Genomic DNA, 13,628 nt, shown 5'->3' on the forward strand with positions numbered 1-13,628 from the left:
GTCCGCTCAGGTAGAGCGCCGGGTTGCAGTGTGAGCGGCAGTCAGAGACCACAACAGCGTATAAAGTCCATACAGGCTCGGCCAGCCAGGTCTATATACAGAACTCCTCGCCCGGCGGGGCGAACTCACATGACACCTGGAGGGGATCATAAAGCCGCCTCCGAACGGTGGCGCGCACCGGCCCGAGCGCATGACGAGGTATGCGCCGTCGCGACCAACTACCAGAGTGGGGGAACCCTGGACAGCATCGCCAGACCGGGCCTCCGCAGCACGCGGACAAGCAGCCCGCACCAACTGTACCCTGGCGCCCCCAGTGGTAACCCCATGTCTAACAATAACATCTGAATTGAGGTGGAACATACTGACCAGTCATTATTAACCCCTTCAGTGTCTTAGACCGGGTACAAATCAGCATTTTTTTCCTCACCACTGGTTTACCCAGGATAGTAGTTTGCCGCCTTCTGCCGGTAGCGGACTGGGAAGCTTACGGTACTTTACTGTTTTTTTTTTTTTCTCACCTGTTCTTTAGCCCCCGTGTGGATCGAGTCTTCCCCCACCCCCAAATTGGTGGTCCTCGGCACCCGTGCCCCTCATTGTATCTACTGCTGGCTAGAATGTACATGTCCTTTCGGTAGGGCGCACCTGTTAAAGGCACAGGTTCCCCTATCCCCCACCCCACCCCCTCCCTAATAATCAGCACCCTAGTAATTTGCAGGGTTTTCCCGACAGGCGCCAGTAACACGAACCCTTCCAACCTCCGCTATCACTATACAGAAAGCATTACTTGCCGGCTGCCGCTGGAGCTGGAGCTTGCTGCCAGCAGGCTGCTCACAACATGTTTTCTTGTCCCATTTTCCAGGATTCCTGCGGATTTTGATGTGGAATTAAAAATGGCTTAAATCTGCCTGCAATTCCGCATCACAATCCGCGGTTAGACCGGCACGTTTTGGTGCTGAATCCCGTAGCTTTGCGTCTTGCGCTGCATCCGGGCGGGATATTTTCACCTATGGGAGAGGTCTTGGGGTCTTTCTGTGTCCTTTCTACTACCATGGAGGTCGTGTGTTGCGTCCCTGAGTGTCCTGGAGGGCGGCAGGTGGGCACAGACGATTATATCCTGCGCCGCTCCATTTTCCTGCTCTCACCCACAGCGTCTGTCAGCGCGCCAACAGTTTATGTTCAACTTTATTGCAAAGCTGCGTAGGGGTGCATTCACTCAGGTGGGTGTGAGTCACATCGTACAGGACACTCCATCCATGTCCTGTGTGATATGTGAAAAACTGCACATCTGCATGTTGTATTCTTGTACAAAAGAGGATTCATGTGTGACTAGAAAGGATGTGAAATCTATATCCGAGATAACACGCTGACCTGGTGACCCCCTAACACTAATTCAGAGACCATGAAACTTTCACAACCCCTATCCGTGGACTATCAGTACTTACTTCTCTACTCATCCTGTTCACTGCAAATTCATCCCACCAGGTCTGTTCCTGCTCATTTGTATGTATAAATGCACGTGTCATCAGATCTACTCCATAAGCCTAAGGAAGAACCCTGAGAGGTCTGAAAGCTTGTATAGCATTATGTATATTTGTTAGCCATTACAAGGTGGTATATCTACAAGATTACTTGGTTTCTCTTGCTGGGAACAATCACATTTTGCTCTACTGGCAACACCGGACTGAACATTTGTCATTCTCATACAAGACTCTCACAAGGATAGAACACTCTGCAATCGTTCCGTCTCGCAGCGAAGCTGAAAGAGAAAAGTCGCCCATTTAAATAGACCCATTGAAAAGAATGGGTTCTATTGTCGCGCAAGTTTTGGGCATCTCGCAACACACAAAACTTGCGCTATTTTACCCTAACAGAGAAACATACGCGCATCAGTGTGCTAACAGTTTTCACCAGCAGGTGGCAGCAGACTTCTATAGTCTGCTGGTAGCTTTCCTTAGTGCTTGTATTACATTGTGTTACATCCGGGATTGTGCAGGTTTTGTGGCTCTAGTGATGCCTTATTACCACTTTCTCTCCAGTCGCTCCCAAAGTACAAACCAAATCTGCGCAGTGTGTAACCTGCCCAAGGCTGCCGGACACGGGCGAGCGCGACATCAGCGTGATATCATACTATCACACCGATAGGAGACACTTTCTAAGTATTTTACCCACGTGGTGGTTTTTTCTTCGACTATCAAACTTATTTTTGCAGCATTTTTTTCCGTTAAATATTAGGTTATTTTTTAAGATATTTTCCTCACACGCTATTTTTCCCCATTTTTTTAAATTTTATTAGAGGAAAAAAAGCTAAAAAAATGTAAAAAAATTAATTTATAGTTTTTTTTTGTTTTTTTAAATCAGTAGATTAACGCTAAAATAAAGTTCAAGACGTTCTGATACATAACATGCAGACTTTGGATCACATGGAGCATATGGCGACGGTTTTGGTTGGTGTCGGCGGTCGGGCATTTTCTTTATGTGTATATTTTTATTCTGTAATTTATTTATTTTTTACTTATTTTTGTAGCTTTTTTTTTTTTTTTTAAACATCCATGTCCCCCGTGACATCATGTAAGGCAATCATCACTAAGAGAGGTGATCTGGGTCTGCTAGTACCCTGCAGCTCTGACTTGGTAGGGGGCACCCGGCAATCACACTACATGGTGCTCATTGAGTGCTAAGGAGCCTGTGAAGGAGAAGGCAGAAGCAGTTAAAACCTCCTCTGGGTTCTCGGTTGACCCTTACAGCCGAGAACCCAACCTGCTCCTGTTTGATTGCAGGAGCTTTAATCCTGCGCTGTTCTTTTGCTATCGGCCGGGATTAAAGCCCAGGACCAAGCACTGTAAATTTACGGTACCTGGTCCTTAGAGGGTTCAAATATTAATGGCCTGACCTTAAAGGGGTTATCCCAGAAACTATTTTATCACCTATGTATAGGATGGGTGATCAAAGTCTTGTCACTGGGGGTCTTGGTGCTGAGACCCCAACCAATCCAAAGAATGAAGGTCCTGTTCCTCTTTTGTGCACCGTTGGTGGCCGATCGCACAGACCTCCTCTCCATTCATTTTGGTTTGAGGCTGCGCTCACACCAAATGATGTGGATTATGCTGCGGATCTGCACCAAAATCCGCCCCATGTGAACGCCCCCCGATGGCTGCAGATGGGAGAGCGCTTGTACTCAGCCGGCTCTGACAGTCCGATAGCGTTAGATGGAGCAGCGTGCGTGGTGAACCGCAACTTCATTCAAGCGCCTCCTTGCCGTGTACTGAGGGAGACACGGGACCCTCGCTCTTGGGATTGGTGGGGGTCCTAGTGCTGAGAAGCCCACAGTCAGACTTCTATCACCTACCTGTGGGTAACCTCTTTACCGTAGGCTATCAGTGTTTCACAGGGGATCGGCTGAGCTCCACTACCGGCACAACCACTTGTACAGACAGACCTCTATACACCACAGGAGGGGGGCGCATTTCTTGTTGTAGCGCTGCTGTCCCTTCATTGTGGAGCTCCTGGAATTCAAGGCCCCATTTATGGCATATCGCCGGTGTTATGGCTGCCGTCTTATCCTGGTGGCCGCAGCTTGCGGTCTCTCCAGGTTCTCAGCCGGTGTCATCCTTGTCTCTCAGCTGCCATAGGGGGTGCTCATGCTCAGACTTTAAGGTCGGCCTCACGCAGGATGGAATTCCGCCGCAGGACGCGACCAAATCTGCAGCGGCGGAATTCCACAGCAAATTCTGCAGGTCTAACTGAGGATTTTGATGCGGAATCACAGGCTGGTTTTTAGCCATTTTCAGTTCTGCATCCAAACCTGCAGGCAGCCTGCAGATCTTACTGCGGTGCATTATACAGCCTGCAGACTTTACCGCAGTGCATTGTGCAGCCTGCAGACTTTACCGCAGTGCATTGTGCAGCCTGCAGACTTTACTGCGGTGCATTGTGCAGCCTGCAGACTTTACCGCGGTGCATTGTGCAGCCAGCAGACTTTACCGCGGTGCATTGTGCAGCCTGCAGACTTTACCGCAGTGCATTGTGCGGCTTATTCCATTTCCTCTGGAAACAGCAAATTCTGGCGATAATCAACCAATGCACCTGCGGCCGCCGGCAGCGCACCTGTCAGAAAACCAAGTGACTATCAGACCTGTGAACAGAAGCCGATCAATCTTTGAGTGACTCCTGTTTACTGTGAATGGAGGGTGGCGGGCCGCAACGACCCCGATCCACTCCGCCTCCATTCACTGAATGACTATCCCTCCTGTGTAAGGCACTGGAGCACAGTCGGACGGGAGCTCATGTAAAGGTACCTTTAGGGTTCAAAGGGGCGGCCGGTCTGCACAGAACGTTCGCAGCATTTACATTAGCAGCATAGACTTCAATGGAGAGGTCAGAATCTGCAACAGATCCGCAGCCACAGATTTGTTAAAGTCTCGTTCATGCGCTGCTGAGAAAATCCTCCCAAACTCTGTGCAGAAGTCGACACGCCATGCGGAATTTAAATCTACATCAGGTCAATTAGCTGCAGTGGATTTGCGGTGCCTATTCCATTTCTTCAAATGAGGGGGTGAATTCCATCAAAATCCACACAAAACGGTGCAAAATCCGATTTTGTACCATAGATCTGCTGCGGGATGCCCGCTGCAAACCTGCTGCAGAAATGCCACGCTGTGTGGACATACCCTTAAAGAGCCAGCGCATGCCTTCCCATCCTGTCCCCTGCCGATCATGGAGCACCTCAGGTTATATCAAACAGCTTCCCCATAGGTCCTCCGACACGGACAGCATACGGACCCTTCTGCAATGAGCCAGCGCAAACTACTGAGTTTTACCACGCCGACACGGACTACGTGAAAAAACTCATCGTAAGTCCAATTCTTGCGCATGTCACAGATGAGGAATAGGACGCGCAAAGGCACATGGTGCGGCGAGTCTTAGTATCTGACCGCACACAGACAGGCGCGTGGTAGGTTGCATCCGCCTTTAGGCTGCATTCACTCAGAGCTCTGTTCAATTCTGAGACGGACATTACTTACATCGCATGGACAACGGTCAGTCTTTCACTGACCACAACCGCACCCGCCCGTGTAATTACATCATAAGGAAGATGCCGATGCTCTTGGTCAGGCTGAAGGTGCTTTTCATTTGCGCTGACTTCCCAGTTACTGACTGCTCTGCATTCTCCATTCCTGACCTTGACTGTTCTATCTGCCACCTGCCCCGACTCCTGGCCTTCTTTGTACCTTGCTGAACCCGCTCTGTGGGCCGTGACCTCTGGCATCTTCCTTGTCCTCTACCACTTAACTGGGACCACTTCTAGTGTACCAACCTGGCAACTCTGCAGCGAAGGCCTGATCCCACCTGTTGGGATGAAAGGGTGAAGACCGGGTTCCTCAGGTGTTGTCTCTGGTTTTGGCCCAAAATTCACCCAGTGTGTGGCACAGTGGGTCCACATCCGCTGACCCTGACAGCTGGCCAATCCTACGTCTATTAAAATCCTGGAAAAGCTCTTTGAAGTTCTCCTTCACGTGACTATTTATCACTCTGCACATGTATATTTAGAGACAAGGATAAGGGGATTCTTTCCTGATCTCACAGGACAGGATATAAATATAGACCTCATTTACAAAGCTGTCATATGCTCTTCTGCATGAGTCGTTAACCCCTTGACACTATAGGGTGTACATGTGAGACTTCCTGAGGTGGGGTTTGTATGGGGTCCATCGGAGAGCTGAGCCCACCTCATACATAGTGGGTGCTGGCTGTCTTTCACAGCTGACACCCAACCCCAACAGCCATGATGGACGACCATTTTCGTGTCTTTTCAGAGATATTCCATTGGGTTCAAGTCATGGCTCTGGTTGGGCCACTCAAAGACATTCACAGAGTTGTCCCTACACCATCCTGTGTTGTCTTAGCTCTGTGCTTAGGGTCGTTGGAAGATGACCCTTCTGCCCAGTCTGAGGTCCCTTGTGTTCTGGATCAGGTTTTCATTAAGAATCTCTCCATGTTTTGCTCTATTCAATTTTCCATGCCCCCTCACCGGTCTCCCTGTCCCCCAGCACCATGCTGCCACCGGCAGGCTTCACACTAGGGATGGTATTGGACCGGTGATGAGCGGCCCTGGTTTTCTCCAGACATAATGCTTAGAATTGAGGACAAACAGTTCCATCTTGGTTTAGTCAGACCAGAGAATCTTGTTTTTCACAGTCTGAAGGTCCTTTAGGTGTTTTTTGGTAACTCCTGGGGGCTTCCATGTGTCTTCCTGAGGAGGCTTCTTTTTGGCCACTCTACCATAAAGCCCAGATTGGTGGAGGCTGCAGTGATGGTTGACCTTCTGGAAGTTTCTTCTATCTGCACACAGGATCCTTGGAGCTCAGCCAGTGACCACTGGCTTCTTGGTCACCTCTCTTACCAAGGCCTTTATTTCCCGATAACCATAATAGGTGGCCTTGCACCCATACCCATATGAGGAGGCCAGTACTATAAAAGAAGCATTATCATTGGGGATCCTGTTACAAGGGGCCCAGCAGCTTCTATTTACACCTCTGACCAGCTTCATATTGATGTCCACGTATGGACCTGATATTGACTTGTCTGCCCGCTCTTGGCTGTATAGTATATAAATGTTGAGGTTTATGATGGCATCCATATTTAGTTCCAGGGTTCTCCTAATGGGAAGGGTCTTTACTCCCAGTGAAACTTGTGCCACCTCTTGAAATATGCGGCCCTGTCACATGGAGCCAATCTTAGAAATAATGTCTCACTTAATGTAATCTGGGCACAAGCGGGCGTGATATGAATAGCGCGGTATGTGTAACGTCAGCATTGTATGGGCTGCGTCCTAGGTTTTTCAAGTATGTTGGCCAAATTAACTCCCAGACTATACTGAGGGCTCGGCTCTGTCCATCGTGAAATTGATTTATTATGAGCTATTTCTAATGGTCCCTGGTGCGCAGTTGGACGGTACTAAAATATACCGATACGTCCTTCTAAATTGGGCAGAGTTATTTACTGCACATTGATTTCCACAAATCTATGGCAGCTATGCCATCCTGTCATCAGCGCTGAGCTGCAGGTTTATGATGAGAAGTGAGAATACCTTCATATGCTCAGCTGTCACAGGATCACGACTCTAAAATTAAAGGGGTTGTCCACTTCTGGACCATCGGTGACCTATTCCCAGGATACGGCATCAATAGTTGATCAGACTGGTGTCCTTGTGCTGTCCGATGTGAGTTGCTCCCATCCAGTTATGGCTAGTACGGCTATGACTACCTATCGATGCCCTTATCAATGGGGTGTGTCACTACTAACATTGAGGGTATGGCCCAACATAGTCACCACATGGCTAGGTTGCGTCTTGGTTGCGACAGTCAAGTGGCTTCGCTTCTGATTTAAAGGCTTGTGCTGAGATGGAATCTCCTGTTCATCAGCCCTGTTAGGACATGTGAATGTCATAGAGTGGGCTCTCCTGCTCCGGACCTCCCTCTACGGCCACACTAGAGAGATGGTCAGTAAGAGCAGCTCATGTTTGGGTGGACCTTCTACCATTCTTGTAGTAAATGGGTGGCCATTCATATGAATGGCAGTACTATAATGCTTCTCTACTTTTTGCCTTGATCATCCCATGCCCACGTTCTGAAAAGGCTTTGCATGTCGACGCAACCCATTTAGGTCTTTACTGACTGATCATTGTAAATGGCTGCATGGTTATAGGCAATATGGACACCTACTAATAACCTACAGCCAGTGAACACTTAATTCATTCTGCTGCGTGGGCTTGCATCAGCGGTGGGGTTCTTGGCCGCAACCAAGACCACTACAAGAGACCGTGTTCTGACACTTTCCAGTCAGTGCAATTTGCTCTTAATGCTTCCTGCCTCTTCAGTACGCAAAACTTGATGCCATGTTAACTCTTGAAGATGGCGCCCCTTTAAAAAGATTGTCCAGTTGTAACCTATTGATGGCTTATCTTTAGAGTAGGCCATCAATAATAGATAAGAAGGGGTCCACCACCCAGAAACCCTACTGACCAGCTGTTTGCTCTTGTGCACCAAGCTGATTTTTGCAGGAAGCAGACAGCTCCGTTTCCACTGCAGTGGCCAGGGCTGGTGTTACAGGCAATTTACTTCAAAGGAAACTTTGCCTAAAATACCAAGCCTGGCCACTGCAGTAGGGACAGAGCTGTCTGCTTCCTGGCCTTGTGAACAGCTGAATGACAGGGTTCCTGGCCATAAGACCAATGCTTATCTACTATTGATGGCTCATTCTAAGTGTATCTCATGCACACGGTCATGCGCAGTGGGACTCTTTTTTATTTTAAATTCCCCACTCTGTTTCGTAGCGGGGTTGTCTATGACTCGCCACCCACATGCCTTGTATTGCGTATGGACAGTGTTTGTCTATGATCAGCTTCTACGATGAAGTAAGCTCTAAGCTGGACCTGGGAGAGTCTATTGATCTTGTATATCTAAATTTCTCTAAAGCATTTGACACCGTGCCGCATAATAGGCTGATATATAAAATGAGAACCTCGGATTGGGCGAACTCGTGTATCTGGGTAAGGAACTGGCTCAGAGATAGAAAGCAGAGGGTGGTAATAAATGGTTCGTACTCTGATTGGGCCACCGTCACTAGTGGGGGCCACAGGGCTCAGTATTGGGCCCCATCCTGTTCAATATATTCATCAATGACCTGATAGAGGGGCTGCACTGTAACATATCAATATTTGCAGATGACACAAAATTATACAATATAATTAATACAACGGAGGACAATGTGCGGCTACAAACGGACCTGGATAAGCTGGGGGCTTGGGTAGAAAAATGGCAAATGAAGCTCAGTGCTGATAAATGTAAGGTTATACACATGGGCAGGAGAAACGGATGTCACCAATATACACTAAATGGGGTACAGCTAGGGAAAAGACCTGGGGGTACTAGTGGATTATAGACTAAACTGGAGTAACCAATGCCAATCAGCTGCTGCAAAAGCTAATAAAGTCTTGGGGTGCATTAAAAGAGGTATAGGGGCGAAGGACGAGAACATTATCCTCCCACTATATAAGGCACTTGTCAGGCCCCACATGGAGTACTGCGTACAGTTCTGGTCATCGGCGCTCAGGAGAGATGTTGACAAGGAGTTCTCTCATGAGATTAATGCTGCCCGAACCGCATGTAACGTGACCCTGAGACAGAGAAGCCTGTTGTCCCCCGTGAATGCTTTATTTTGAAATGCGGTGGTGATGTTTCAGAATAAATGCACTTTGAATTCAGACTTGAAGCTGAGCTGCGAGTCACGGGGGCGGGCCGGACTATTTCTCCACCACTGAAGACTGCCAACTCCTCTCCCTATCCCCAAAAAGGGTAGTACTTACCCCTCCTCTGCCCTGGGGACGCAGCAACCACCATGGTAACAATGTCTGTTATTGCCGATAATGTCATCGGAAGTCACCTGACCGCTGCACCAGCGCTGTTCTGAACTCCTGGCATTATGGCGCCTAGGATGTTAGCGCTGATGCCAGGAGAAGAGCGGTCATGCTATTGGCTCCAACAGTCAGGTGACTTTCGATGACATTAGCAACAACAAAGACTGGGATCACAGCGGGACTGCGGCGCTATACCCCCGGCAGAGGAGGGATAAGTATTGCTCTTTTTGTTATTTCAACACAGTTGGAACTATAGGGATGTGTGGCCGACAACGAGACAACCCCTTTAAGAGATATAGTAGACCTTCACTATCTAATTTATTCTTTTAGTTTTTAGTGGTCAGACAGAATGGATTGTTGGCCATTCATTTATATACCTAGTCGAACGAAGAGCAGGTACCATTGACTTGATTTTTGATGTGAAGAAGTCGTTTTTAACCCTTTCCAATCCACTGTCTGACCTCTGAAGACATTATGATTTAAGGCTGTACAGGTCTGATGTTGGAAGACATCTGTCGGGGTTCTCTTACTGTATATTGCCAGCCTCTCTGCTGTCGGAGCCTATCCAACGTGTCACCTCATGCAGTACTGGCTTTAGCCAGCATATAGCGCCATTGTATAACAGCAGAAAAAGAGTAATCACCCTAGGAAAATTAGGATACAAATTGGATTGGAAAGGGTTAAATATCAAGCAGCTCTTCCCTCACGTTAAGATTGTCTTTACTGAAATTACTCCTGGGTTACTTTGGACTTGTTAGAGTAGCAATATATATGTTTCTTAGATCAGCCTAGCCAAACATATATATATATATATATCTACCATCATGGGAAACAGCTAGCAGTTAAATGGTTAACGAGCTCAATAATATACCCTGGTATGTGCAAGCAGAATGTTGAGCTGTACACCCCTATGCATATTTCTCACAGGAAACTTATCTAGGAGAGCTGCTTATTATCTTCTCTCTCGTATTCCTATGGTTTAGGCAGGGATATTAATAAAACCTGTGATAGTTGAGTCTTAGAAACTACGTGTTTGGTAGCTGCATACACCAGCAACATTAACATATGTTAATCATTAGCGTCATTATATACTAAACCAATCATGAGTTGTTATGATGTTGGGGACCTACATGGGTATCAATGCGTCTTGTTCAACTATATCTGTATCGTTATGATGTGAATAAAGCAGAAGGGTATTAGAGAATGACTAGCATCGGCTGAGACACAAATACATCTGCATGCATGCAGCTTCTCATTATAACCAATTTGGAGCAGACCAGTGAACTCTTCTGGAATAAGATATTATTCCCATAACAGACTTTAGATCTCAAATTTGGGGGGAAAAAATGAGAAAATGACTAACTGTTCAGTGTTTATGCCATTATTAGGATGTTGTTCCTACAGCCGTGTGGAGGGTGGTCAGCCAGGACTCTACAGGTGGGATGTCTGATATCTATCCAACATTGGTTTGGATCTTCTGAATTTAAATCTACAGGAAATGATTGATATTGTAGTTGGTGGGATAAAGTCAGTCATGTCTTAAAGCCAACTGGCTGATAGGGTTAAGACTCTTTTACAAGGGCCAACAATTCATAGGAACGCTCATTTGCCCGATTGTCGGCTCATGTGAAACCGCACCTGATGAACAAAGAAACGGTTCATTTGTTGATCACATCTTTTGTGCAACCCAAAATATAAGCATTCTCAGCAATTTATCAACCTGTGTCAACAGAGATCTACTGCCGGCAACAATTAAAATAGCACTCAGAATTGAGGGGAAAGTTATGTACCCCATTAAGGTATGAGTGGTTTGGGTACTCTCTTACCTGGCACTTGGTTGAAGATGAAACTGCTCTGATCCTGATTGCCAGCACATCATGTGACCACTGCCCTGAACACCCTGTGCTGCCCGGATTACTGTGAAACTGGAAACTATGCTGGGAAATTGGCGGTTGTAGGATAGAATCAGAGTTTCATATTCAATAAAGTGCGGTGTAAGAGGAGGGTGGCACTACTCATACCTTATTCTGGGATAGAAGTGGCTCTCCCCACTAGCAAAAATAAAAATTCAGAGCGCAATTAATGTTTCAAATTGAACTTTGCATCCGCACCATCCATAACAACTTGCCTTTCATTATGTGGAAACTGTCAGAACTCTCTGAACTGAAGCAGGAAGAGGTCTACAGAGAACTTCATGTCACCGTGAAGGAGACCGGTCTCTCAGCATAACAGGAGAAGACTATTTTTAAAACTGATGACAGCACCCCACATGGAGATCTTTCTAAAGATGAGGCTCCTGAGACGCATCCCGCAGCACTGGACCAGATGGAGATGAGACGGGAAGATGTTACAGAAATCCCTCGAGGATTCTATGCCTCCAAATCTGCAACTCCGATCGGTGAAGAACTGCCACCCCGAGTATAATGTAACACCTTCCGTTCAGAGTAACACTTGCTGTTCTTAACGCCATCTTACCAGCTTCTGAAGAGATTTACAGCAGTAATTCCACTGCATCCGTACTTGTCGACCTCAGATTTTTACGTAAACCCCTCTTACAATGCTCTGTAGCACGCGGAAACAGATACGGAACTCTTCTTATTACCATCTTATATAAAGACCTTCTCAATGCTCTTTGCCACCAGATGTTTTACCACATAACACTGACTAATGCCACCTCACGGAACGCATCATAACAGATTAAAACGAGTATAATAATTTCTAAGTTTTTTACTTTATGGGAAAGTTTATTAGTTTCCACTTTCACTTAAAGGCGTTGTGCCAAGATGTACAACCTCTTTGAGAACATTGGACCACCAGCTGATTACCCCAAGTCCCTCGCTTGGCACTCCTGGCATACAGCTGCCGGCGGAAGACACAGTCAGCTTGACATTTGCTGCAGGGGAAGCACATGAAAGGCCACCCAACAGGACGACAGAAGGTCCGCAAGGGCATGAGCTGCTCTTAGTGTGCGACTCTCCATTCTGGGACTTAGAGGGGGATCATCACTTTATCATTTATATGCCTTAATAGGGCATATGAACAGAGGATGCCATCTTGGCACAAGCCCTTTAATTTAACCCACCAAGGAACAAATTGTCTGGACCTAAAAGGTTATTTCCATCTTCCAAAGAGCTGGCATATCGCTAGTAGATGACATCGTTTTCTGATCGGTGGGGTGAAAGGGTTGGAGGAGCCATCATGGGGCAAGAATATGGAGCTCTTATGATATGTTTTATTTGTGTATATTTCCTTTACAGGTGGAGCTCACGATTTAATAACCTTTTGGTAACCTGGTATTCCGCCACTTGCAATATTATGTGGTGAGGAGCCATCGTGTTGTGGGCTGTAATGGTTCTCAGGTCATTTTAGTCATCCATTCCCCTTCCAGTATGGTGTGAAGGAATAACGCTGTGATTGTTGAGGAACTTGGTAGAGTCAGTATAAGAAGTTCTAAAAAGTTGTGAGCAACAATCTGGGAGGCAGAAACACACGGCAACAGCACTCAAATACATGTTTTATCAGAAAAACACATAAATCTAATGTATATATGAGCTACATTAGAAGATGTAAGCTTTATAGTGTATGGATTGATCAAAGTGTATTGGCCCATCCACCAACGTCCAGGTGACCATGCTTTCAGTTGGGTTCTTAGACTAATACCAGGCATATGGTTTACTTATAACCTGTGAAAGATGGGTGCCTACCTTCTAGCATACATCTCTCTTGGGCTAAAGCCTACAAATAAAACCAAAGAAAGTAGGATACCAATTTATATGATCCAATTAAGGGGACAGGAAGCTGATGGGCGAAAGGGCACGACAAGGTGGAGGCAGCCACAACTCCACCAATGTACATGCCGCACAAACAAAAAAAGAAATAAGTCAGCACTTTTAATTATGACCTACATTTATATTTGGAAATGCCTGGTATTGGTGTTGGGACTCATCCGTGAGCACGGTCACCTGGACATTGGCCAATATACTTTGATCTAACTATGTACTTCAGAACCTTGCATCTTCTAATGCGGCTCGTATATACATTACAGTTATGTGTTTTTCTGATAAAATATGTATTTGAGTGCTGTTACCATGTGTTTCTGCTTGTATAGGTTTAACGTGCACCTATAGATTTATAGTTGGGAAGTGTTGACTTTTTCTTGTTTGTATGGCTAAACCCGGGAGGGTCATCATTGGGCTGTGCCTTTGCTGCAAGC

This window comes from Eleutherodactylus coqui, chromosome 4 (assembly GCF_035609145.1).
Source record: "Eleutherodactylus coqui strain aEleCoq1 chromosome 4, aEleCoq1.hap1, whole genome shotgun sequence".
Taxonomy (NCBI): domain Eukaryota; kingdom Metazoa; phylum Chordata; class Amphibia; order Anura; family Eleutherodactylidae; genus Eleutherodactylus; species Eleutherodactylus coqui.